The sequence below is a fragment of the Suricata suricatta genome, chromosome 9 (genome assembly GCF_006229205.1).
Source record: "Suricata suricatta isolate VVHF042 chromosome 9, meerkat_22Aug2017_6uvM2_HiC, whole genome shotgun sequence".
In the NCBI taxonomy this organism is placed as follows: Eukaryota; Metazoa; Chordata; class Mammalia; order Carnivora; family Herpestidae; genus Suricata; species Suricata suricatta.
Window position 1 is genome coordinate 100,220,608 of NC_043708.1, and position 27,631 is coordinate 100,248,238.

Below are 27,631 nucleotides of genomic sequence, written 5' to 3' on the forward strand. Positions count from 1 at the left end.
GTGAAAATGGAGTATTTGATGACTGCATTCTGTCAGTGACAAAACTTCGCCCAGAGTACTCTCTCCCAGTGCTTTCGTTCCTGGCTACCTCATGGGCCCCTGCCTCTCCTGCCCTGGTGGGCCACCGACTCCCCGCTGCCACCTCACACTTGCCCTCCTGGTGTGTCCATCCTCTCCTCCTGCTGTGCATTTCTCCATCCTGGCCCCATCGCTGTTCCTTAGCCATGTTTCTCCCGGCCAGCCCTGGCTTCACCAGGAAGCTGCTGTGTGCACCCCCGGGGCTCTTTTCTTCCCTCAGAGCTATTGTTTATTCTGTATGAGAGTCCACTGTAAATTAGACATTCTTCTCCCTCCAACCCTTTGGCTCAGATTCACAAGACTTCCCTAGGGAAGGGTGTCAGGCCAGTTACACTTGGGGAGTCTTTCTTGGATGCCTCCTTCTGAGAGCATTGGAAAGCTTTCCGCTCCAAGGGGCCCAAGCTGAGTCCAGTTGCGTGGATACAGAGTTCCATGCCTTGGTGCTGGACAACTTTACTCTCTGGGAGATCACAGAGTTTACCCCAACCACTCAGGGGCAAAATCACAGTCATGGGAAAGAGTCTTACAGCTGAGGAAAGATGTCCCCAAATACCCAGGGTGCAGTGTCCCTGCCCGTGAATGCTTTAACTGCCCAGCTCCTAAACTGACCCTTGACTGGCCCTCTATTAAGGCCTTACCTTCTGGTTTCATAGTCATACCCTGAATGAAATGTGGTTTGTCTAGAAATGGTGCCCCTTGATAGGCCTGCTCACCCTGATGTCACCCTGTTTATCTGCCCCTCGCCTGCTCTTTGACCTCATGAAACCTTCCTATCTCAACTCCTCCTTATCTTCCCGCTCTGCTAGGCTCCCTCCCTGCTTTTACTTCCTCCGTTTAGCTAGACCTCCTCTGAGGGACTCAAGCTCCCTGTTGCCCTCGTCCTGAGCCCTGGAGAACAAAGGCCCCGTGGCCACACGGAGGGCGGGGGGACCCGTCAGAGACTGGGGATTGCACACATGATAACCACTGCCTCTGCTCAGCCTTCTTCCTGTGTGGTGCCCTTAGAGGGGCCCCCAGTCCACACATGCTCGGCTCCTCCAGGAAGTATGCAGACTAGTCACCTTGCTTTAAGTCCTTCGATGCCACTCCCTTCTCAGCATCCCGTTTTTTATAGGGTATGCTCCTCCCATCTCTCCTGGAGAATACAGGTCACTGAGGTGCCACCTGTACAGCTTCCCTCCTCTGTGGCTGCCATTGTCAATGCTGGGGTAGTGCTCTCAGCTGGGAGCCTCTCCACCTATCCATCTCTTGTGATGTCCCCTTTGTCCAGGAACTCCCCCTCCTCTTCTGGGCTGTGGTTTCTCCTTTCCTTCAGGCTCCAGCGTGCTGGAGTTCCCAGATCTTCTAACAAAGCCAACTCTCCTTTCACCCTGAGAGCTCTTTGCTGTTAACCCTCTGTACGGATGAGGACACTTGAGGCTTTGGGAAGAAGTGGCACCCAGACTCCTGAACTGCTGCTTAGGTCCCTCACCCTTGGGTGAGAGGTACAGAGGGACGCAGTCTTGCCAGGAGCCCCTCCGTTGGCTCCAGCTGGGGCTAAGGAGCCAGTGTTGAGATCAAATATAACTGAAGTGACCACCGGTGTGAGAGTCATTTCACACTTGAGCTGCTGGGCTTCCTGGTGTTTGGGGGCCATCTGTCTTCTGGGCTTCATAGCAACTTGTTCAGGGGCTGCCTCTCCATTTTTCTGTTCCTCAAAATACTCTGTATGTCGTTGGTGTTTACTGATTGACTCCTTAGCTAGAAATGTTTAGCTTTTAACCTCAATTTGACTTTTAAAAAACACTTTAATTTCCATCTGTGGGTAATGAACACTTGACATTTGTGCTTAGTTGATGTGTAATCATTCCACATATGAACTTGAGTTTGTGTATGATATTTCTGAAGTCGGGACCCATCACCACTGAATTATAGCACAATGTGGTTTATCATCCATGGCAGCGTGTGTGTGTGTGTGTGTGTGTGTGTGTGTGTGTAAGTGTAAAGAAGAAATAGGGCATCGTAATTGTAGATCTACAACAATGACCATGTTGCAGATCCTCATCCTTAACTATGTCATGGAAAGTGTCTTATTGCACTCAGTGTCTCCTAAGTGGTAGGTTTTTGCCCCTTTTCCCAGCTCTCTTTCCCCGTGTGTTTGTTACCTTCTGCCTTTTACAACTTTTACACTTGTAAAACAAGGTGATCAGATATTTGGGGATTCTGATGAGTCAGTTTAGGGTTTCTGAAGGGAAAGATTGGTTACTCAATTTACAATTTGTTTTGAGCTGTGCTACTTCTATAAAACTGAATAAAATGAAATATTTGGAAAAACCTATGAAATATAAGCATTTGATTTTATTACATTCAGCCAACATAAATTGTTAAATTGCTATAAAGTTTCCAAATGTTTACTCTTCATCTCTGCACTTACTATGGACCAGCCACACACTGGTGGTGGGCAGACCACCCTTTGGGTATCACTGGGCTAGAAAATGGAAGTTTTACTTAGTTCATCTATTTCCATGGAATCAGGGAAAAAAGAAAAGAGATCCAATTTATTCTGATCCCTGCTGACCTTGAGGAAAGGAGAGCTGGGAAACACCCTAAAGTCCACTGTCCTTCTGAGGTCAGGCATAATGTTTGACTTGTCCTTAAAAAGTAAAAATCAGTGTTCAATCCTTGGTTAAATCAGCTATTCATGATTTCATGCCCTGGAAACCAATAGAAGGCAGGTGAGTGGCTTTCCTCCTGGTTTATGGGGCGTACCCACACCCCTCTCCCCTGTCTTAGAATAAAAATGAGGGTTGGGGCGCCTGGGTGGCTCAGTCGGTTAAGTGTCCGGCTTCAGCTCAGGTCATGATCTCACGGTTCGTGGGTTAGAGCCCCTCGTTGGGTTCTGTGCTGACAGCTAGCTCAGAGCCTGGAGCCTGCTTTGGATTCTGTGTTTCCTTCTCTCTCTGACCCTCCCCTGTTCACACTGTCTCTCTCTGTCTCTCAAAAATAAATAAAAAACATTTTTTAAAAATGAGGGTTTGTATATTTTGTCAGCTGCGTGGAGTGAAAATCTAATACCCAAGGTCATAACAGCCAGAAGAAATGTTACCATATTCTGATTTCGAGATTAAAAAATAGAGATTGGGAATTGCTTTTTGAATAGTACAGCATTTAAATATGATTCTCAGTCTGAAGGGCTCTCTATGATGGTTCTGTGGGATTTGATGCCCACAGTAGCTGTGATGGTCTTACTGGAACACTTAAATATTTAAATCTTAATGGGAATTCACAGGAACTGTTAGGGGAAGTGTACAAGGTAATTAAGAACAAGTCCACGTCCACATGAATTAACTTCAGCTTTAGGATTGTATTCAAATAGCCCTAGTTATGTTGGGTTAACATGAAATGCATTTATGATGTTGTGAAAAGGAATTAGAATCTAGAGAAGCACTGTGCTAGAAAGGAGACTTAAATTTTAAACTCTCTAGTAGCCACATTTTTAAAAGGTGAAGTTAAATTTAATATTAATTTTGATATTAATTTAACATTTAATATTAAGTTAATTTAACCCAATACATCCAAAATGTTAACATCTCAAAATACATAAAAAGTATTAATGAAGTATTTTACTTGTTTGTATCAAGTCTTCAAAATCTATGGACTTGGCCCTCATGACCCATAATGATATGGATTGGGCACATGTCACTTGCTGTCTAGGTGTGTGTGGCTAGTAGCTATAATATGGGGTAGTACAGATAGAGAGAATCAAAGTCCACGGTGAGGCAGATAACTTGCACCATGACTTGGATAGTTTTATATTTGAATTACAAGTTGGTCCAAAATAATTCTTCAGTGATTTCAGTTGCCTTAGAGGGGACATCAGTGGACCCTCCGGGGAGTCATCCCATCCCCAGAGGCCTCTGGCCACCTATATCAGTGACTTTTAGCACGTCAGTTCTATAGATTATCTCGCCCAGGATTGGGGGAGAGTGTGAGAGTTTTTACTGATTCCATAAGGACAGAGACCAGAGACTCACGTAGGATTCTACATTGTATTTTTTTTTTTAATTTCAAGAGATTGAGGAAGAAAAAGAATGGAAAGATTGTTTTTTAATTAAGGGTAATATGGAAGAAATTGGTTTCTAGAGAAGACTTGGGTACTAGACTCTGTATTCATTCTGTTTCACAAAGAATAAGTAAAGGCAAAGGTACTCGGATTAGTGAAGCCAGTGCTGGGAGTGACAGAGAAACATAAAAGTAGAAAGTCCTAGTTGTGTCCCAGCGGACAATCTGGAAGCATCAGAGCCCTCAGATCCTGGTTACCTCCTTGGGAACAGAGATCTTTGGGCGGAGAGGGGCTAGGGGTCCTGCCCACAGTCACCCAGCCAGATCCTGTGCTGCTGGGAATCCTAACTCGGGCCGGCTGAGTCTGTATCAGGTCATCTGTGTGCAACAGGGAACGGCGTGGCTGTAATTTTGATGGGCGTTAAGTTTTACTTTTCATCTTTTCCAGGTGACAATAGCTTTATTCATTTCCTGCTTAAAAATGCTAGTTTTGTAAAACCATTAAATTTAAATGATATGATATTTGGTATTTGCTTCAAAAGAATGTCCAGTGAGGGCGACTGACCCAGGAAGGGAAGCATCTGGAAGTGAGTGTCTGGCTGTGTGTTGGTAACTGTGGAATCAGAGTGATGCATACTTAGAGATTCAATCTAATAGTCTCTTCATTTCATGGCTGTTTGAACCTTTTAGCAGGAAGTTTTAAGTATTTATATACTACATGAAGTGGTAAAGAAAAGTTTTGAGGTTCTGTCCCTCACAATTAACTGCCCTTAATTTGAAGACATATTTTAAAGCATGTACTACAAGTCTGAGTGAGGAAAGGTTGAGTCCTTGTTTTCCTTTTTGTTTTCTAATGATTTTGTTTAAATTAAAACAAATTTTTTAATGTTTATTTTTGAGAGAGAGAGAGAAAGAGAGACAGAGGCAGAGTGTGAGTGGGGAGGTGCAGAGAGAGACAGACACACACAGAATCCAAAGCAGGTTTGAATTGATGTAGGGCTTGAATTGACGGTCTTCAGGAGTGCAATCTGGGCTGAAGTCAGACGCTTAACCGACTGAGCCACCCAGGCATTGCTATTTATTGATTTTTTTAATATTTATTTATGTTTGAGAGAAAGAGACAGAGTACGGCCAATGGAGGGGCAGAGAGAGAGAGGGAGATGCAGAATCCCAGGCAGGCTCCAGGCTCTGAGCTGTCAGCACACAGCCTGATGTGGGGCTCAAAGTCCCGAACTACGAGATCATGACCTGAGCCAAGTTGGATGCTTAACCGACTGAGCCACCCATGCTCCCCTCAAAGATTTTATTTTTAAGTAATCTCTGCACCCAACATGGAGCTTAAATTTACAACTCTGAGATCAAGAGTCGCATGCTTCACTGACTGAGCCAGCCAGGTGCCCTGTGAGTCTTAATTCTTGCTCTCAGAGATGTTACACCAGTTACAGAGCCAGGAGGTCCCGCGTGGGAAGGAGAAAAAAGGTCAGTTGATTGCAGGCATGTTTACCCCAGCCTTAGGCTCCTGTGGCCCTTGGGTTTTCTTATGAGGGAAGTTTTTCTCTCTGTCTTTTTAATTGGAATGAGGCGAGGCCCGGGAGGACTGACCCTGCCCTTCTTCACTCAGCAGGAGTATAAGGGAACCAAGAAGCTGTTGGCCCTGAGTGACCGAGCACCAGGCTCTGCCCTGAGCACTGGAGTATACCCAGATCCCTATAGAACCTATATTAGACTGAATACAACATGATATAATGAGTTGCCAAATTACGCAGAGAAATCTACAAGATCCCTGGAAATTGAGAGAACAGCAAGAGTAGGGGGATCCCCGGGGGAAACAAGGCCCTTTGGAATGAGGGGTCTCGGACAATAAGGAGACATGGCTAAGGAGAACTAGTTTTGGGTATGTTCTGAGAAAAGGAGGAAGTTTAAATGACAAAACATTATTTTGGGGGAGGTGGGGGGGTGTTTTGGTTTTAAATGAAATGTACCATGAGTAAAAAATCATTGGCGGGATGGAGAAAGATAAGAGGGATTTAGTTTTTTGAAAAATACATCAGGTGGTAATTTATGAAGACCTAAGTGCACATAGTAAGAGATGTTAGGGCAGCAAAATTGCTTTGGAAAAGATAAAGTTTGAAGGATACAATAGTTACTAATCAGAGCCAAATGATGATAAATTCTTATTTATAAAAAATAAGTGTCCCTGATTTTCACATTGTGTATACCTAAGTAGTTATTTGTTCTTGATTAGCTAAACCGCCCTCCCAAATGACCCTGTGTTCTTATTTGTGATCCTTATTTTATGTTGCCCAGAGGCTGATGAAATTTCACAGTGCACCTTGATTCTTGCCATTGCTTTTAGGTTGTATGTTGGCTCACAGCACCCAGGCTTTAAGGGCTGGAGGAATGAGCCGTTCTGCATGTTCATAGGAGTTAGCATGTCTCCTAAATAGGATGCTGACTTCTTCTTCAGGCTGTAACCTTGGGATAGTCTGTAACAGTTGATGTGTTTTCCACTGCTGAGGAAACCCAGATTGCTTACCTCTTGAGGAAGTCACATTTTCTCTTTGTGTCCTTTAGTTGAGTTGTTATACCAGAGAGGCAGTTCTTAAGCTGCTAATATGAAGGAATTGCCCTCAAATTAGTTTGAGGTGGCATTGGGAATAACCGTAGGGGGGCTATGACCTCTTTGGGTCTGTTCTTGCAGGTTAGCACACTGCATGGGTAGACACTTTAGCATTACTACTTTGATACCGACAAGTGATGTCTAGGTGGACCCCAGATTCTTTATCACTGTTACTAAGGCCCAACCCCCTTCGACTATCCCCAGGTTTGTCCCCGGGCTCTTCCTACCAGTGGTGAGGGTCCATGTAGGGGTTTCCCTGGCTTTGGTGCCTGGGGGGCATATGAGGAACCAACGCTTCACTTTCCTTTTCTTTAAAACTTTTTAAATTTTAATTTCTTTTTTCATAGACTATTTTTTAGAGCACTTTTAGGTTCACAGCAGAACTGAGCAGAACGGCTGTGGGGTTTCTATATCCCTAGTCTCCATACACGTGCACGCATGCGCACGCACGCACACACACACACACACATACACACACACAGTCTCCTGAACCACCAGGATCCCACACACAGCCTGCTTAACTACCAGTATCCCTTACCAAATGGTACATTTGTTAGAATCAATGAACCGGTGCTGACCCATAATAATCACCCCAAATCCATACTTCACATTAGGGTTCACTGTATGTCAGTGAACATGTATTGTACGTTCCGTGAGCTCTGACAAATGCATAATGACATGTATCCACTATTAAGGTATCATGCAGCATAGTTTCACTGCCCTCCAAAGTCTGTGCTCTGCCTATTCATCTCTCCCTCTATCCAGCCCTAGCAACCACTGATCCTTTTACTGTCTCCACAGTTGTACCTTTTCTGGAATGTTCTATGGTTGGAATTACATAGAATGTAGACTTTTCACATTGGCTTTCCACTTAGTAATATGTGTTTAAGATTCCGTCTTTTTCATGGCTTGATCACTCATTTATTTTTAGTGCTAAATAGTATTCCCTTGCATTGGTGATACCTTCTTGGTATCTTCACTATGGCTTTTCACCACCCCACCTTTCTAAGAAATGCTCAGACAATTGATGATAACATTTGCCTTTTCTTGTATATCTGGTTCCACTGTTGGTCTTCTGTGCAGCTTTGTGCTTTCCCACGGTATCCCAGTTGGAGTGAGTGAGAAAACAGATTTGCTTTAGGGCTTAGGGATGGGATGGTAGCTTGTAGAAGGATATCTTTTTGTCCCAGTCCCTAATTCTTAAACCTCATAAAGCCTCTGTTTACTTTTGGCAGGGGAAAGAAGGAATACACACTAAACGACATAGTTCCCAGATTGACACCAGGTCAAAGAACAGAGAAGCTTACTGGAGAGGTTTGTGGCAGAAGAGTGAGTCAAGAGCCAATCCCTGGGACCTTGATGTTGAGGTACAGAGTTGGAGGGTGATCACAGAACAAAGCAGTCCTTTTTTTTCTGTGCATGTATACACACACACACACACACACACACACACCCCTGACCCTATCTAGACTCTGCTGCTGTACCCCAGCCTTGTGAAGCCCCTCACTCTAGTGCCTTAGAGTTAATTTTTTTCAGCATCTTGGAGTTATTAATCATACATTTGCTAACTCATATATTTGACTATTTAATGTGTTAGGAACTATACTCCAGCTGGGGTAAGGACTAGGGGGGAAGCTACAATTCTTGCCTCTAAGCTTGCATTCTAGTGAGGAATATATACACTAAAATAGATGATTGCCACATAGTATGGCAAGTGCAGAGAGAGATGTGGTTGATGAAGTCTCCCTAGAGTAGGTGGAACTTGATGGGCAGCCAGATGAGGAGGAGGTGGGAAGGCCATTTTAAGCATAGAGACTGGAGGTCAAAGACCCCTGCAGTGGAAGCAACTCAGAGGGTACAGGGTTTGAGAAGGAGCACTGACTTGGTCGTGCTGGAGCACTGACTTCCAGGACAGTTGAGGTTGGAGGTGAGGAAGTTGGCCCTGGAGGCCCCTGGAGCCTGGGAGCTAAAGACACAACTCAAATGCTTCTCTCATTATTTGACTCCAGGCGTTTACTTGGAGGGTGGTAGGGAAGAGTGGGCATGCAGGGGCCACTGGGCAGGACTGCCATAATAGATGGGAACACAGCCTAGCCAAAATTGGGAACTGCCAACTGCCGACAGGGACATCCTGGCCATGAACCACTTGGTAGCAGAAATGGGAGTAGGGAAGGGTCTAATCAATTTAATTTTTGGAATGACCAAGGAGAATCTAGAGCAGTATTTCCCTGCTCTTTCCTTCCATCTTAAACACAATGGTTGGAAATTTTTCTAAAATGCCTTCCCCAGGGCTGCCTGAATGGCTCATTCAGTTAAAATATCCGACTCTTGACTTTCTTGCAGGTCATGATCTTGTGGTTCATGAGTTCAAGGCCCACATTGGGCTCCACAGTGCTGACAGTGTAGAGCCTGCATGGGGTTCTTTTCCTCCTCACCCTCTGCTCCTCCTCTGCTCACACTCGAGTCCTCAAAATACGTAGCCCAATTTTGTCATAGTGGAGTTTAGCAAAAACATTGAAGTTTTTATTTGTTCATCTGAAGGTATTGTAATATCTCAGAGTTATTTTAAGCATTACGTTCAGAACCTTGAAATTAATAACACAGGATATTTCTTGATGTCTGTATTCCATGCTCACTTGGTTTTTTTTTCAGCAAATTGGTGATAAAAGCTTTCTGGTGTGTGGTTGCAGGCTTCTAAAAGATGAATGTGTTTGTTCTTCCTTTCCCCAAAGGAGACTCTCTTCATCCCTCTGATTAATTGGAATTCCTAGTCATTTGAATGTTACTTAATTGGGCTCATATTGGAAACAATTGCCTGTAACAGTATACTGAATGTGGTAGTCAAGAGACGAAAATTTCCTTCTAACCCAAAAGTCAGAAGGAAAAATACATTTGGGGGAGGGGCAGCACAGTGCAGGGGTTGTGAAGGATGGGGTGATGGTGGGAATGAAATGGGAAAATAAAATTTTTTGGAACAAAGAAATGAGAAGTTTCAGCATTTTAATTAAAGTCCATCTAAAATATAAAACTGTACGATGCATATTTTGGCCCATCGATAAAATGGTGAGTTAATGATACACTTACATAAGCTTGCTTATGTATTCTTCTCTTCATATATACAACAGTATTGGCGAGGCATCTTAGCACCCACCCTGTTAAAGGGCTTGGGTATAGCCCTGTACCTAGTAGAGTCCCTGTTCCCATGAACCCTGCATCCCAGTTGCTCATGTTATTAATTTAGTTTGATTCTATATGCCTTTAAGTTTTTGAGACGAGGAACCCTGAATTACACAAGAAGGAATTCATGACATCTTTCAAATTTTTCCAGTTGTGATAAACCTATTGACTGAATGAGGTAACTCAGTATAATTGTAGCATTTGTCTGGTCCTCGTGTTGAACACAAATTTCCCAGATCTTTTAGGGCCATTGGGTTTAGTCATGCAATTGCGAATGTAGTAGGGCAGAGTAAGCTTTCAATGACCATTTGCATAAAAATCTCATTATAACATTTTCCAAACTGTCTTGTGAGGCACTGGTCCCAGGACCTAGACCACGGGAGTAAAGGAATATGTGTGAAATAAGGTTGGAATGACTCCTTCACTCTCAATATTTGCACACTAAAGTGTCCAAAATGTTCTGCATTGGAGAAACTCGTGTTGTTTTAACATCCTTTTCCACATTTATACTGAGAATCTTTTTTGCTTATAACATCTCTGACTTCCTACTTTGTATTCCTCTCAAAGTAGAATTCTAGCAGAGAGATTGCTGGAGCTTTTTTCTTTGCCCTGCACAGAGCAAGGTAGCTTATCATTTCTCCTTTCTGACGACCTTGGGCATTGATGCTTTGAGCTTGTGCTTCATTGCATTTCTTTGACCCCAGCACCCAGCCTCTAGCTGGGACATGAGAAAGGGGAGGGGCATGAAGACAGAACTGGACATTTCCCTTTGGAGTCAGATACCTTCTGACAGCAGAGCTGCACTGTAAACATGGAGCTGTACATAGACTGAAAAAGTTCTCGAGGTTTCAGAAAAAAGCAAGACAGATTCTTGGCAAGTGGTCGGTGTGGTAGGCAATGGGGAGAATTTTTGTTTTCAGAATTTTTCTTTACTCTGTCTCTTCCAGTCTGCATTTTAGGGCTTCTGAAGAACTATTTGGTTTACCTGCTTCTTGGATTTTGGTTCTGAGGAATTGGGAATAAATGTGTCCAATGTTAGTGATAACTTCAAGCTAAAAGTAGTACCTTTGACACCAGGATAACATGGGGGTTAGGGTTGCCACCACTGTCCCCAGTGAAAAATTGGCACATAACTTTCGACTTCCCCACCCTCGCAAATTTAATCACTGATAGCCCACTGTTGTATCAATAAAATAGTTCAATTAATACGTAGTTTGTATGTTATATGTATTACATACTCTTTACTTAAAGTAAACTAGAGAAAAGAAAACGTTGGGGCACCCGAGTGGCTCAGTTGGTTAAGCGTCCAACTTCGGCTCAGGTCATGATCTCACGGTTGGTGGGTTCAAGCCCCACATCAGGCTCTGTGCTGACAGCTTGCTCAGAGCCAGGAGCCACTTCATATTCTGTGTCTCCTTCTCTCTCTGACCCTCCCTGCTCATGCTCTGTCTCACTCTATCTCTCAAAAAATAAATAAATGTAAAAAAAATTTAAAAAAAGAAAAATGTTGATATTATAAGGGCAAATACACTTAGAGTGCTGTATCTTTAAAAAAAAAATAAAGTCCACATAGATGTAGACCCACATAGTTCAAACCCATGTTGTTCAAGTGCCAACTGTATACTCTTCTCAACAGCTAAATTTAGATTTTTCTCTACTTTGCTCAGTATTATGTTCTAAAAGCACTTTCGTTAATGTTGGTCAGCAAAAACATTGAAGATGTGTTGCTATGGGCCCATCTTCTGGTTTTTATGCTCACATTGGTGGTGGTAGGATAAAGCTTGAGTGTGTTGTTAAACTATTCCCTATCTTTTAATGAGACGTTAGGACAGAGGTGTTGTTAGCTGCTTCGGGTCTGTGCCGCGTTGTGAGGTTTCAGCCACATGCCTTGTGAAGGCTCTTCATGGCTTGAGACGTCCCTGCCTCCTCAGATCTCCTTCACCTTGGCCCCACCTTCCTGTGCGGATTATGCCAAGTAAAATGTGGAAAACAAATGTCCATCAAACCCTCATAGTGATAAAGGACTTTGTATGGTCTCAGATTACTTAGTTTGTGTTTTGTTTCTTTATCGCTGTTACGATCATCAATAGTGGATGTACCATTTGGGGGGCGCTTTGCTGTAGGCACTGAGTTAAGAACTATATGCGTTCTCAGTAGCAAGTGGCCCTGGATACAAAAGCAGTTAAGTTCAGCCCCAAAGTCCTGCTGGTGATGACAAGTCCATAGCTTTTGCTGCCTTTGGCCACATCTACCGATTCCTCTCTCAGAATACTCAGAACAGGTACCAGGTGAGAGCTGCTAAATAATGTATCCAATGATGTTCCAAAGAAATCCATTTTAAGGCAAAGTTCTTTAAATAATGTGCTTCTGGTTCCTCTAAAGCAAGTTTCTATGCATTTGAAAGGGTCTTATCCATGCTAAAGAATAAGCACTTTTGATAGGTAAGTGTCCTACATACTTTTCCAGAGTTCTTTTAGGGGTCTTCCTTCCTATAATCAGGCAACAAGAAGTTTCTACAATAGGCCTCTCCCACTAAACTAGAGGTTAACTAAGACCGCGTTTGCCTCTTGAGCGTTGCCGAATGCTTTAGATATACTATCTTTAATCCTCACAACAGCTCTTGTGCTGGCCTTTGTTGCAGAGGAGGAAACTGAAGCACACAGAGGTTAATGCTCATCATGGCCAAGTAACTAGTAAATGACCGATCCAGGGTCTGTCTATACTGACCACCCTGCTATTGTCTCCCCTAAATACACTGTTTTGTCTCAAATCCTGATGTGTCTTAGCCTGAGATGTGAACTTGCCTGGCTGCCTGTCCACCTGCCCCCAACCATCCATTGAGAAAGATGCTCTTGTACTGGGGAGGGGTGAGAAGAGAGGCTGGTGTCCTGAGTGTCCTGCACATTTGTCTGACTTGTGCCCTGGAGACACAGATTCTTGGTTAAGTCTCATGATTACTCATTACTGAAACTGAATAGTGGTTCTCATCCTTTGTCTACTTTCTAGGGACTTTCTTTTTTCTTTTCTTTCTTTCTTTCTTTCTTTTTTTTTTTTTTTTTTGAGAGAGAGGCAGCCTCCAGGAGATGGAGGGAAGGATTAATTAGATTTGTACTTTACATCCAACACACCTGTAAAGGGATTTGTATGTCTACAAGGGATTATAGCTTTTTAACCAGGTTTATAATTATGGTATTAGGAGGAGTCATGCATTATATGGAACTTCTCAACCTTTAAAAATAGGGCCATGAGAAGACTAAATTTGTTTGGTGGAGATAAATTGAACATAATGGTCCCATTATGGGAGAACATTACTGTATGTTATCGTTTACATAGGGAAAAAAAGGCTTTTCATAGATAAACATAATCCAATAAAAATAAATCAGTGAAGTAGTTAAAACATTATAGTGGAAAATATTTTAACCATAGAAACGGCCCTTCTGGACAAGTATGTCCTTCCTGTTTGTTTTTATTCTCATTCAAATAGTCTTTTTATCAGCTCTCTTACTAGTCAGGAATGAATCTACCTGTTACTTGAAATACTTTCGCCTTTGTTAGATTAGCTTTCGAGTCTTTTGCTTCATTTACTTCAGCTGTAGGCCATAAACATTACATGACATTATATGTCATAAATCTTCATTCATGTGATTACGGGGTTTCCTGTTCTATTTTCAAATGGAATGGGATGATGGAGAAGATGGAAAATAAAAAGCAGCACTGTATTATGCGGCACTCCTTTGGTCACAAGTAACAAACTGAATTGAGCTAGCTTCAGTAAAAAAGGAGATTTATAATAATGATACAGGTGTGTCTTTAGAAACCCAAATGCAAGGATGAAATGGCCCCGGGGAGTGAACAGGAGCTGGGGATGGGGAAGAGCACTCTTATCGGTGTTTTCAACAAGCATGTGTGTGATACAAATGTCAGTAGATTGAGAGGAAAGTGGACAGAGGTCATGTAGAAATCTATGTAGTATATAACACTTCACACTTGAGCCCGGATTAAAATAAGGCTCCATTGTGTTCTTTAGAAAAATCCTGCTCATGAGAAATTCAAACAGTATAAGAAGTAAAAATGCTCAAAAATTCTGTAATCAGGGGTGATTGTAACTTTTTGATAAACCTGCTTCTAGATAAGTCTTAGGACATCTAGGAGCACACACACACATAGGCACACACACACATAGACACACACACACACACACACACACACACACACGGAATCATACCGTGCATGGTCATTTACCTGTTTCACGTGGATATCATCTTTTCATATCAATAAATAACAGACCTACATCCTTATTTTCAGTGTCTCTGTGGTTTATTTAGCCTGTCTCCTGTTTGTGAACCTTTAGAGCATTGACTTGTTTTCCCTCTCAGTTACAAACAGTGCTATGTATATCTGTCTTTCTGCTTACACTATTCACAACTTCCAGTAAATTCTTAGGAGTAGTATTGCTGGACCAAAGAATGTGTCATTTTACATATGGACAAAATCATGTAAGTGGCAGACTACATCACGAGCTATGTCTGTAACATTGCCTGTGGTCAGTCTTTGACATCTTTATCGATTTGATTGGTTTAAAAAACCCCTCCGTTTTCTAAAGTTGTATTTTTTCATTGTTAGTGTGGTTGATTACCTTCTCATATGTTTATTGTGATCATGATTACTTTTTTAAAATGCTTATTTTGAGAGAGAGAGCACGTGCTTACGTGAGCAGGGGGAGAGAGAATCCCAAGCAAGTTCTGGGCTGTCAAACGAAGCCTGACATGAGGCTAGATCTCACGAACTGTGAGATCATGACTTAAGTGGAAATCAAGAGTTAGATGTCTAATTAACCGACTTGAGTCACCCCGGTGCCCTGTATTATGATTCTTTTCTTAATGAAAGCTTATTGGCTTTGTCCATTTTGAGGGGAATAGTTTCTTATTGCGTTATTTATTTTCTTAAAGAAAACAGCCCTTGTACGTCTGCTGTATAAATATTTTACCTCGTTCCTTATTTTAGTTTTAAATAGTTCCTTATTTAGTTGATGAAAATATCACCCTTTGTTCGTTTTTATTTTTGACTTATTTTTGCCATTCATAAATTTGAAACTGTAAAAACATGCAGCCAGCCAAGTATCTCAGTCCTTTATAGTTTCAGTTTTTGATGTCATGTTTAGAAAGAACTTTTCTGGGTGCCTGGGTGGCTCGGTCAGTTAAGCATCAGACTTTGGCACAGGTCATTATCTCACCATTGGTGAGTTTGAGCCCCGCCTAGGGTCCGGCTTTTAGTTCAAACCCCATGTCAGGTTCTGTGCTGACAGCTCGAAGCCTGCTTCAGATTCTGTGTCTCCCTCTCTCTGCCCCTCCCCTGCTCACATGTTGTCTGTCTGTCTGTCTGTCTGTCCCTCTCTCTCAGGAATATATAAACAGTAAAAAACAATTTAAAAAAACTTTTCTGTCCCTACAGTATAAAACTATTTCTTTATATATTCTTCTAGGGCTCATATGATTCTACTTGGAGTTTGGTTTTCTTTATAAGCAGAGAGGTAGAGATCTAAATTTTTCCTTTCTCCCAAATAGTTCACCAACACCATTTATTAACTAGTCTTAGAAGATATAGATACCTTAGAAGGTATAGATACCTACTCAGATACGATTACATGTACTTGGGTCTATTTCATATAAGTACTTAGGTCTTTATTTGGATGTTTATCCTGTTTCATGGATTCACATGTATGTTCTCACTCAGATACCTGTTTGCTAACTGTGGATGTGAGCCATTTTGATTTGGACAGTCAATAATGGTGCTTCTCTGCTTCAGATTGGGTTTCCAGGGACTGGGGTGCTGAATGGTCAGTTGTGAATGGCTCAGAGGACTGGGATTAAGATGGTAAGGGTTGAATCAACAAGGGACTGCTTCATAGACAGGTTCTAGGAGCTGAGTAGGAAAATGATGAATGAGACAAGAAGAACTCCTGTAAGCTGATTTAAAAAAGAAGAGTGCCTGATTTTTGTTCTAAATACTGGTGGGGACAAGTCGGTGGGGGAAATGTATGTATTTGGTCTTTGTTTAAATTCAAAACCATTAAGGATTTCTACCACAGGGAAGGAAAAAAATGTGTTTTTGCCTCTTTGCCAACAGTAACATAATTTTCGTCTTTGAAATAACTGTCTTGGGGCCTCAATTCCCTGTTGGTAAAGAAAATTCCCAGCCCATGTGTTGGAGCGGAAATTCATTGTTTCCTGAGTTATTTCCTTTCATGCTTAGTATGGGGGGAAATGACCAAATGTATAGATGGAAAATCCGCCCCCCCCGAAACTGACATCTATAACATCACTTGATTCTGGTGATTTCTATTGCTTTAGGTGCTGCTGAAGGCTTCTCCGATGCTTTAGGATATCTTCAGGGAAATCGTCTCTTTACATAAACTGAGAATTTAGGTGAGTCCTTTAAAAATATATATCTTCTTTTTTTAAAAAAAAATGGGGCACCTGGGTGGCTCAGTTAGTTAAGCATCTGAGTTCGGCTCAGGTCATGATCTCACAGTTCATGGGTTCCAGCCTCGCATCAGGCTCTTTGCTGACAGCTCAGAGCTTGGAACCTGCTTTGAATTGTCTGTCTGTCTGTCTGTCTGTCTGTCTCTCTCTCTCTCTCCCCCCTCCCCGGCTCACACTCTCTCAAAAATAAACACACATTAAAAAAATTTTTTTTGATGTTTAATTACTTTTGAGAGAGTAAGAGAGCTCGCATATGCATAAGTGAGGGAGGGACAGAAAGAGAATCCTAAGCAGCCTCAGCGCTGAGCCTCATAAGGGGCTCAACCTCCCAAACCGTGAGATCATGACCTGAGCTGAAATAAGGAGTTGGACATTTAGCTGACTGAGCCACCTAGGCATCCCTAAAAAATACATCCTCTTATTGGGATCCCTGGGTGGCTCAGTTGGTTAAGTGTCTGACTTCAGCTCAGGTCCTGATCTCACGGTTCATGGGTTCAAGCACCACATCGGACTCTACAGTGACAGAGCCTGCTTTGGAGTCTCTGTCTCCCTCTTTCTGCACCTCATCTGTGTGTGCCTGCTATCTCAAAATTAAACAAATGTTTAAAAAAAATTAAAAATGATCTATCTTCTTATCAGTTAGCCACTCCCCTGCATTGATAAAATTTAAATGTGGAAACATGGTCACATAGGCTCTCTGATTTGATATTTTCTGAGGCAGGCACATAGCTGCCTGGTCTGACTACTTACGTTACTGTTTATTTTTTGCACCTAGTAGCTGGGTGTGGTGAGGATGGGGGCCTGCAAGAATGGAGAAGGAGCTGTTTTTTAACCTTATTGCGTGAATTCTCATTTATTCACACTTGTTTGCTTTATAAACTTTTTATTTTTGAAGTGTTTGATAAGGAATTAATGTAGAAAATTCTAGTAGTCTTTGCACTGTGAAGCTGCCTGGTGAGTCTTGGAGCCCTCCAGGAATAGCATGCAATTGCTCTAACATGAAATAAATTTCGGTTATAGATACTGGGTTTCCCCCTCTGATTGTCCTAGATGGGGCTGCACGATCCCAGGTCCCCCTGGCAAGGACAAAAGGCTCTCTCCTGGGTGGCCCTGAATTGACATTTGACAGGTTAAGAAGGGTTGGCATTTGCCCATATTCTTAAAAACTGTCTCGTAGCACACCAGGCTTACTGGTTCCATTCCTGACCAGCTACACAACTGGGGACAAGTTGATCTTTGCCAACTTTTATATCTTGGTCTGTAAAACACATAGGCTGGCCTCGATTTGTCATTCCCACACTTTGAGATTTTGTGAAAAAAAGAATTCATGGCCAATTTTTAATGTGTATTTTTGGCTATGTACATACGAAGTTGATCATTATTAAAGCTCTTGAGTACATGAGTCTTCACTATGTTTATATCCTAGTCCTTCTATTTTGGTTTAGAATTTTTCATAATTAGATTTAAAAAACCCTCCTATCTAACATCTCATGAAAAAAGAAATACGTTAATACTGAAAAAGTAGGAATGTCCTACGTTTGTCGTTAGATTGCACGCGTTTAGCATTTTCAGATATGAAAAGGCTCTTCCGCTCCCACCTCCTTGTCCTTTCTCTGCTGACCAGGGACTGTGAGCCATGAACCAGCCAGCTTTTGGCTGAAGACCGGCATTTGGGAAATCTTAACATGCATGGCTGACTGCTAGGGACTCTTCTGCTTCTAAACTGTATCATTCCTTTGAAGCAGGATAGAATTGTACTGTAATATACATTAGCTCTTTCTAGAAGATGCTGTGACAGTTAGCATTGTTGAATTGAGAGATGAGGTCAAACAGAAAAGAAGGGACTGTTCTCTGGGGAAACCCAAATAAAAAATGACTTATTCACATGAACATGAAATTGAGCAGTCAATTTAGCATAAAAATAAATTTGACTGTGTTTTACATTGTTGGATGAAAGGATACAGAGTCCTCCCTTTTCACTATTGTGGGGAGCCCTCGGCCAGGTGGTATGTGACAGATGAGTGTGCCCCTGTGGTGCGGGGACACTGAGAGGCAGTGCGGTGGGCCGAATGCTTGCCTCCAGAGAGACCAGTGCACCCGGTCTTAGTGAGCAGCAGAGGGCTGGGTAGGGGTGGAGCGCGTGGCCCAGAGCTCTGAGCTGAGGGCATGAGATCAGATGCACAGGAGAGAGGAAGGAGTAAGGGAGCTGTCCTGCTCAGGAACCATTTGGTTGTCCTGATGCGGCATGATGTCCTCTGAGGACCTACAGAGGGCACTGGGTGGTCCTGCTTGGCTAAAGGGCCTGGGCCCGGAGGGCAGGAAGCACATCAGACATTAGCCTTTCCTGGGATTCCAGATCTGAGAGCAGTGTGTGCCAAGTGCATTCTTAGGCCGTGGTCTGTACAGAATGGAAAACTGTGCTTTCCATTTACTTATCCTTGGGGTGTATGGATGTGAGTCGGGGCTGGGGGGTGGAGGGCAGCGGCAGTAATGGACTGAATCACTAGGACAGGAAAATACTGTGGGGAAGGAGCAATAACAACACCTATTTCAAGATGCCTACATAATCCTGGCTGCTTTTGAAAGCTCTGAAGTCATACTGTGGCCTACATTGATAGGAACACAGTGGTTCAGTCCTTTGGAATTCCTCCCCTGGTGATTCCTGGCTTTCCTTTAACATTCCTATTTTCTGGCAACTTGAATGAAATTTGACAGACTTACCTCGTTGTATTCCCTTCCGTCAACCTTCTCTGGGTTTACTGCCTGATTTGTATGTTTCATTTGGATTTGCTTTCTGGGGATATTTATTTCACTGCCCTTTTTAGGAAAAAGCTATATCAAACAACAACAGAAACATTTGTCTTAAATGTATATGAATATGAAAAATTATCTGAAATCTTGACACTGCTGAAAGTGTCTGAAGTCGTGAATAAATGCTAGCAGGAGCTTTTATTTTGACATAAACCAGAGAAGAGAGAATTGCTCTAAGGGATGTGGGCCAGGCTGAGGCTGAATACAATTTAATGACTGAAAAATAAAATCAATCAATCATGTTCTGAGTATTTTGGAAGGCCAGGCACTGCTGGGTGAGATCTTATAGGGATGAACATTGAGGGACAGCCATGCTTCACAGGAATGAACGTGTGCTTTCAAAGGGTTGTGTGCACGAGGGGGAGAGAGATTGACACAGTGTCGGTGGGGGGGGGGGGCACATATGATAAATGACTTGTATAGCGTTTTACTTAATGACTCGTGATATAGTCTGGATTTGAGAATAGATGTAATATTCTGAACGTATCTCCATTTTCCCTGCAGGCTTGTAAGAAAAATATTTAAAAACCAATTTGAAATGAAAAACCTTGTTTTCGACTTTCTAGGAATTGTTAATTCCCAGTGCTGCTTAGGGGAGGGTCTTGAATCTATAAATTTCAAAGCTCGATCTACATAGCTATTTGTCATTCTCTATCAGGCCCTTAAAAGCTATGACGTCAGGAGAGGTGAGTTCCTGTGCTTATTTTTCCTCATTAAAAATGTAATCTGTTATGCACTTTTGTCTTCCTGCCATCCTCCATTAGCTGGATTCTTTAGATTATTGTGCTTGTTGACTGAAGGCACTGCCACTTGCTCACCCCCCTGTGGGCTCTCTGAGTGGCTAGGAGTCCTAATTAGCATCATTCTAATTAGCACCACATCCTTGATCAGGGTTCCCTGACATGTGCGAGGCTCCTCACTCTGCTGTCTGTGCTTAGTAAATGTTTCAGAACAACAACAATTTCCAGATTGTTTTTCATTAAACTTAGGAATACATGGGTATAATAGAATGTGCTGTTTCTGTCTGCTTTTTGGCTAATGAGGCTCATCAGTTAATTTCTTTCAGTTAGCCCTGTGGAGAGCTCAAGATTTGAGCCTTTTCTAAGAATTGATTGCAGTTCCCGGACTTCAGGGCTCTGAATTTTTGTGTCTGCATTTAAATATTCTCCTGTAGAACACAAACCTTTAAAACTCTCATATTTTAGCTATGATGTCCCATGTTCTGAAGACCTAAAATGATCATCTGAGATGTTCAGTTTACAGCAAATCAAAATTGATGGCTTTCCAGACCATAAAATGACTAGTCTACTTGCAGAGTTTAAGCATGACTTTAAGAATGCCTCAAGGTCCGCTGCAGCGGTCTCCACTGTAAAGCCTGGGGGAAGTTCAGAAACACCCTACCGCTATGATCTCAACCCTGGTCTTCCACAGGATCTTGCCTATAATATCATGTGAGCCAAAGTAATGCATGCCGATGGCTAATAGAGAACATTACAGAATGGCTTGTAATGAAAGCAATAAGGGTTTGCTCTACCTCTTCCTTCACTTAGTCTTGTTTCTCAGAAGCAACTGCCTTTTTCCCCCCCGTGTAGGTCATTTTTACTTTTGTGACTTCCGCATGTATAAATCCTGTGCTAGCTGCACCTTTTCTCACTTGATCAGCTTTAAGAGCTGTTGACCGTGCCTTGTTGTGATTGCTGATGAGCTCACTCGGACCATCCCCCATCTCCCTCTCTGCAGCCGATGAACGTTTTCAGTCCTGTAGCTGCCTCCCTGCACCCTCAGCAACCTCCTCCATCATTGTTCTGCCTCCTCCAGAGGCTATTTGTTGTTTACCAAGCCTCCCCCTCCACCATCTACCTCTCCATTTGGGGCAGCTGTACCTTTGATTTTCTAATGCTCAGAGTTGGTAATATTTAGATTCTGTTGTTTAGTACGGGCTTCCATGATCTACCTGTGACTTGGTCCTGAATGTTAAATCCAAGATGCAGCATTTACTCTGTTAGGATGAGGGTAGCGGCTGGTCCCATCACAGCCCAGTTGTGTGGTGAGATTATAGTCTTTCCTCTCTGGGCCTGATGTGCCCCCTCCTTGACACCTTCGCGGAGTGTGTTTGAATGGATTCTTCCTTTCATGTGGTACCATCCGTCTTGAGCACAGCTTCAAGGTTTCCTAGTTTCTCGGTCTTCCCATCTTTCCAAGGAACCTCCTTTATGTTTGGAGGTCTTAGTCCCATTGCCCCCCACCCTCCACCTTCAGCCCAGAATCATTTAAATTCTTTTTTTTAAATGTTTATTTATTTGTTTTTGAGAGACAGAGAGAGACAGTGCGAGCAGGGTTGGGTCAGAGAGAGAGGGAGATACAGAATCTGAAGCAGACTTTAGGCTCTGAGCTAGCTGTCAGCACAGAGCCCGATGCGGGGCTCGAACCCACAAACCGTGAGATCATGACCTGAGCCAAAGCTGGATGCTTAACCAACTGAGCCACCCAGGTGCCCCAGAACCATTTAAATTCTTAAGGTATGCCACCTACCCCTAAGCAAGTGCTGATGGCAAGGAAAACCTTACCAGTGTTAATACTGTTGGAAAAATAGCTTCAGGCTCTGGTGTCTTGGGAGGAGTAATAACCTGGTCTTTAAAATTAGCCTTCGTTCATTGAGGGTCTGATGTGTTAGGCATTTGAGGCCTAAGTGTCTACTGAAATTCTTATACCAGCCCTCTGGAACAGATAGATTATCATGGATACTGCTTCCCTGAAGAAGTTGAGATCTAGATCAGAGACTTGTCCAAAGCCTCCACTGGGAAGTCCTACTTAGATCCTGGGGTAAGTTGGGGGCATGGTGTCAGCTGTGGTTTCCTAGGTGAGAGAAGACTTGTCTTCTCTGCCATGTCGTGTACATGTTTCTCAACGGACCCTCTCCCCACCCTGAGAAAATGGCTGCTGTTCTAAGGAAAACCAGCCCTGCTCAATTCTACTGTCCTCCTTGTTGTGGGCATGCTGTGTGGCCAAGAACTCCTTATGCAGAATTCTGAGACTGGAAATGAAACTATCCTTACCCATTCGGTGTTCCCTTTGTGAATTTGAAATGAGACCTGGGGCTTCCTACTCCACCCTGCAGGTAAATACGGAAAAGGTGCTTTGTCATTGGTGTTGGTTGATCTAGATGTTTTCTTAGAGCCTGAAGTATATGTGTGAGAGTCTAGTACATGTGATCCTCTTAATATATATTGTGTTTTGGTGCTTATTTTAGAAGAAAGATTGGAAAGACTGTCACCTTTACTTTTAACACTTTATTTTCTATGAATGTGGTAGTCTGGGTAAATCTTTCTGTATGACTTTGTTGCGTAGATTACTCTTATGATCCTGAACAGGTGGATGGCAGGTGCCCTAAGCAGGTGGGTCCCTTATACAGAGTTGGGCTTCACCTTCTCCAGCTGCTTGCTCTCCTCATTATGCAGACCTGGGCAAGGTGGAACCAGCAGTCTCTCCTCAAATCTGTCTTGGGCTGGTCATCTGCTTTCTAGGCCAATAGCCCATGGATGAGTGGGTAGAGTTACTCTTTATTATCTCTGCTGTAGTCGGAAGTGTATACAGTGCTTACTTTCTAAAAATCTCAACCAATTAAGTTTATGCTCTGAAGTAAGTTGTGAATGAAAGGGATATCTTTCAAACTGCACCTCATTTACATATGGAAGAGGTATTTAGCTTTAGTGAAGTCCAATCTTAATGCATAGATAGGGGTCAATATTTACCTTGTTGCGATGGTTACAGAAGTAATTTCCTGCATTGAAATTTCGTAGTGATAAGCAGCCCAAGGTTACCCTATTAAAAACATGTAACGATCTGATTCTGTGTTGGCTATTTTTAATTTTTATATTTATTGATTGGCCATAGGAGAGGATAGGGTGCTAAGCAGGTAGGGTTGTAATCTGCATAAGAACTTTTGGGTTCTATTATACAAAGATCACTAATCCTCACAGTTGTACAGGTGCCTTGACCTTTGTATAAAAGTGACTTGGATTGACATCTTGATTAACATTTTATCCCATGGTGAAAAACGGAGTTTCTAGAACAGTGGGATCAAACCAAACCTAATAGTGAGAGAAGGGAAGAAGGGTTAAAATGCCCTTTTTATTAGTTGATGCTAAATAGTCCCCAGATCAGTTACATGTTCTTCCATTTATTTACCTCTAAGTAGTGAAAACCACTCCATCTTCCTGTAGGAGAGCATTTGGCTCCCGGCCTCAGGGTCATGCAGGTTGCTTGGTTCATTTTGCCGGCCCTTTGGAAGGTTTGATGAAGATTCCACCAGATGAGCTGTGTGACAGTGAGGACTCATTCCCTCTGTTAGCCACTGTTCTCAGAAGTTTGGATTCAGAGGAAGCACGTTCGGTTTGCTGAACTCTGAAGGACAGATGCGAAGGGACACTGGAGCGTATGATGACGTGGGCCTTGTTCTGTTGGGTCTGTACGCTCCCCAGGTGCAGAGGCATCTGATAGATGAGCAGGAGGAGTGGAAGTTTGGAGGAAGGAGCTATTTCTAAGGGGGCAGAGTAGGTTTCCAAGAGAAAGTAGCATTTATTTCTGAATGAAGTGGTTTCAGTTTTGCTACTTCCAGCAGAGTAGACTGTAACGACAGTGAGGTAAGCGAGATAGCAGTTGATGTTTTCTCACCCCAGAGTGAAGTCCTGAAATGGGCTGGCAGGGGCGTGGGTTCCTTGCAGGGCAAGTGAAGTTTCACTTCTTACTTGGGCATAAACTTAAAAAAATTTTTCAGGGGTTTGACAAGTGAGGCTGAACTTTTATTTTTATTTTTAAAAATTTTTTCAACATTTACTTATTTTTGAGAGACAGAGACAGTGTGTGAAAGAGAGAGAGAGAGAGAGAGAGAGAGAGAGAGAGAGCGCATCCATAACAGGCTTCAGGCTCAGAGCTGTCAGCACAGAGCCCGACGTGGGGATCGAACTCACAGATCCTGAGGTTATGACCTGAGCCGAAATCAGTTACTTAACTGACAGCCACCCAGGCACATACGGAGGATAAACTTTTAAAACCAGTACTTACAACAAAAATCCCTTCCAGACAAAATTGCTCCTGAACATCCCTTGGGAAGATGCCCCATGAGGTGTTAGTATTGGCTCTCCTAGTCAGTCCAGCAGAGCAGGCTTTTCTCCGAGCTCTGGAAGAACTTGCTAAGTCACTGGTGCTTGTATTTAAGGGCCATGTTGTAAACAATAGACTGATGTTTGGCATCCAGATAGGACCCCAAGAGAAACCTAGTTCCCTGGGCTTTGCTCAGTGTCTGAAAGTTCTTATGTCCCTTCCGTGGTCTTTCAGGGACTTGTTCACTCTCTGAGCGAATGTGGAATTGCCTGCCGGATTGATGATTCATACCTTTTCTTATGGAGGCTTTAAAACACATGCAAAAGCAAAGAGAATTTTATAGTGAACTGGGTGTCCACCACCCTGGCTCGAAAGGATTAATTGTAGTCATTTCATCTATACCCTTCTTTCTTCCCACTCAGGATTTTGAAGCACATCTTTGCTATTTTATTTTTTCTTTCAGTATTTCAGTGTAGGTCTTTCCAAGATAACACTTAGACCATATCACACTGAAAACATAAAAATTACCATTATTTCCTTACTATGAGTAAATACCAAGTTAATGTTTGACTTTATCAGTTGCCCTGCATACTTTTGTTTGTTTGTTTGTTTCTTCGAATCCAGATCCAAATGAGGCTTCTGTGTGGCAGTTGACTGATGGAAGAGTCAGTTAGAAGAGGTTTAGAGACCCGCTTCCCTCACCCCACTGTGATTTGTTTCCTGAAGAAACTGGATGGTTTGTCCTTTAGAGCAGAGTCTCAGAATGATCTCCCTTGCCTATTTAGAGACATTTGACATTGTTGGGGGATATTTTTAGTCATCACAGTGTTGGAAGGCTTGCTGGCATCTAGTGGGTAGGGGCTGAAGATGCTGGTAAAACCCGATAGTACACAGGACAGCCCTTCACAGCAAAAGATTATCTGGCCTAAAATGGCGGTAGTGCTGAGGTGGAGAAACTAAGCTGTAGAATTTCCCATACTGTGGATTTTAATGATGTCTTCTTCCGGGTGCCGTTTAACCTATTTCTCTGTTCCTTGTGTTTTTTATGATGGGTTAAAGCTTGAGCTTTGTTTAGATTCAGATCTGGATGTTTGGTTCCTTCTTGTCAAGGCTACATCAACTGCAGGCTGTGTATCTTCATTAAGTTCATAGTCACAAATGGTCTACTTTTTCTGATACCTCCATAAGAAAAGGTATTAATAATCAATCCGGCAGACATTGATCATTGTCTGTATCCTTTCGTTCATTAGTGATTATGAAAGAGTGATTGTCACTTCTATCATTCCTTCCTTATTTATATATGAGAATACCTCCATAAAGAGAAGTTTCATGTCAGTTATTTATCTTGAGGTTCATATAAGAAAGGATGACCACTTGATATTCCCTGTATTTTCAAAACAGTGCATTCCCTGGTGACCTCCTCTAAAAGTGAGGAGTGGTGACCTTTTCTCAAAGTTTTATTTTTTGTTTTTTCTCTTTTCCATGTAAATAAAATTGGTGCATTTCAATTTCATCTCCTTATTGATATTCAAATTATCTCCACTTTGGCCAGTAGAAACTAATTCAAGTTGGCTTCCAAGTCCTTTTGACAAGAATTTCTTTTTTCAGTACTTTCTGGTGTGACACAATGTCACAGGCTTGTCTTATCTGCTTCGTACTCCAGAGTGGGACTTTCCTTGGTTCCTTTGAGTAATTAAAAGGCACAGCATAGAAACTAAGAATGTTTATTGTTATTGGATTCATCATTGTTTCTGAATCTTTTCAGAGGACCGAACTAGGAAATGTGTATGTATATACATGTGTGTTTGTGTTTGTGTGTGTTATAAAGATAAAACCAATTATTAGTTCATATGGATATTTGTAAGTAAAATTCAGGTATACAGGGTTCTACTTCATCAGTTTTGTATCTGTGTTCTTTCCTCCACCCCAGGCCTCAGCGATCCCATATTTCTTTTATTTGCTGTATCCCATGCACAACAGACTTAGTTGTAAAGATGTTTGGAATATTTCTTCCCTGTGTGATTGTGCCCCCAGCTGTATATATAGTCAAGTTCATAGTTTGGTTTTATTTTTAGTTTTTAGAAATTCCCCTTTCAGCTGAATTTTCTGCAATATTGTCATGGTTTCCAAGTCTCATCTACAGCATGAGGAATATTCAGAGGTCTTTGGTTGTACCCCTGTTGCCTTGCCATCTTATTTCCTCCCTCCCCATACGTAGCATTTGAAAAATATATGGTTTATCTTTGCACTATTTCCTTTCTTTTTTTTTTTAATTTATTTTGAGAGAGAGAGCACAGGAGGGTCAGAGAGACAGGGAGAGAGAGAACCCCAAGCAGGCTCTGTGCTCTCAGCATGGAGCCCTTTGTGGGGCTTGAACTCACAAGCTGTGAGATCATGACCTGAGCTGAAGTTGGACGCTCAACTGACTGAACCACGCAGGTGCCCCTGAACTTTTTTTTATACCAGCAATTATGTATGTGCTTTCATATTTACATACCCCTCCTTTTCTCAGTATGTAATAGTGTACTGTACACATTTTATCTACCTTGCTTTTTCGCCTAATCTATCCTGGTCCTTGTCGAGAGTAGCGCACAGAGATAATCCACGTACATGTTCGTAGCTGCCCAGTCCTCCACTGTGTGAGTTTGCTCTCACTCACCTGCCCTGTTGGTGGACATGCGTGTTTTTCATCTTTCACTGGTAGGAATAGTGCTGTGTGGAATAGCTCCGGGCACTCTTAAAATCATTTTTCTTTTCTAACTTGATGGACGTTAACTGTGTATATAATGTGGCTCTTTTTATGAAGAGAGAGGATTTCTGCAAGCTGTTGGGATGAAGCGAGCTCCAGAACGAGAAAGGGAAGTTGGGTTTGGGAGAAATGGACAGAGTAGACATTCTGTCTTCAAGTTGAAGAAAAGTAGGCTTAGAAAGCCTGGTGGAATCCAGGTTTCCACCAGCAGCGTTGCCAGGCCAAGGGCATCCAGTCTTACACCTCAGGGTAGGAGTTGACAATTTTTTCCAGCAAAGGACCCAGACTGTAAGTATTTTGAGCTACCATCTCTGTTGCAATTTCTAAAGGCTGCTGTCAGAATACAAAAAGCAGCCACAGACAATTCATAAATAAATGAGTGTGGCTGTGTTCCAATCAGACTAGAGTTAGGGGCACTGAAATTTGGATTTCATGCAGTTACCATGGATTATGAAATAGAATTCTTCTTTGGCTTTTTCCCCCTCAACACTTGAAAAATGTAAAAATCATTCTTCTTGCCATGGTTTGCCAAGTTCTTCTCTGAGCATTTGGGAACCATAGAAAGTTCTT

The 27,631-nt window shown here is 42.5% G+C and overlaps 1 protein-coding gene across 3 annotated transcripts in view; it reads left to right on the plus strand.

Annotated features, from left to right (window-relative positions):
* The window catches only part of TLN2 (talin 2), a 368,445-nt gene that overhangs the window by 89,886 nt on the left and 250,928 nt on the right, over positions 1 to 27,631 (plus strand). For 2 of the 3 annotated variants that reach the window (XM_029951031.1, XM_029951033.1), the window contains exons 2-3: positions 7,975 to 8,106; positions 16,267 to 16,341. The gene's annotated coding sequence lies outside the window, so the exon portion shown is untranslated. The remainder of the gene's footprint in view (positions 1 to 7,974; positions 8,107 to 16,266; positions 16,342 to 27,631) is intronic. The other variant, XM_029951032.1, reaches the window with a different exon arrangement.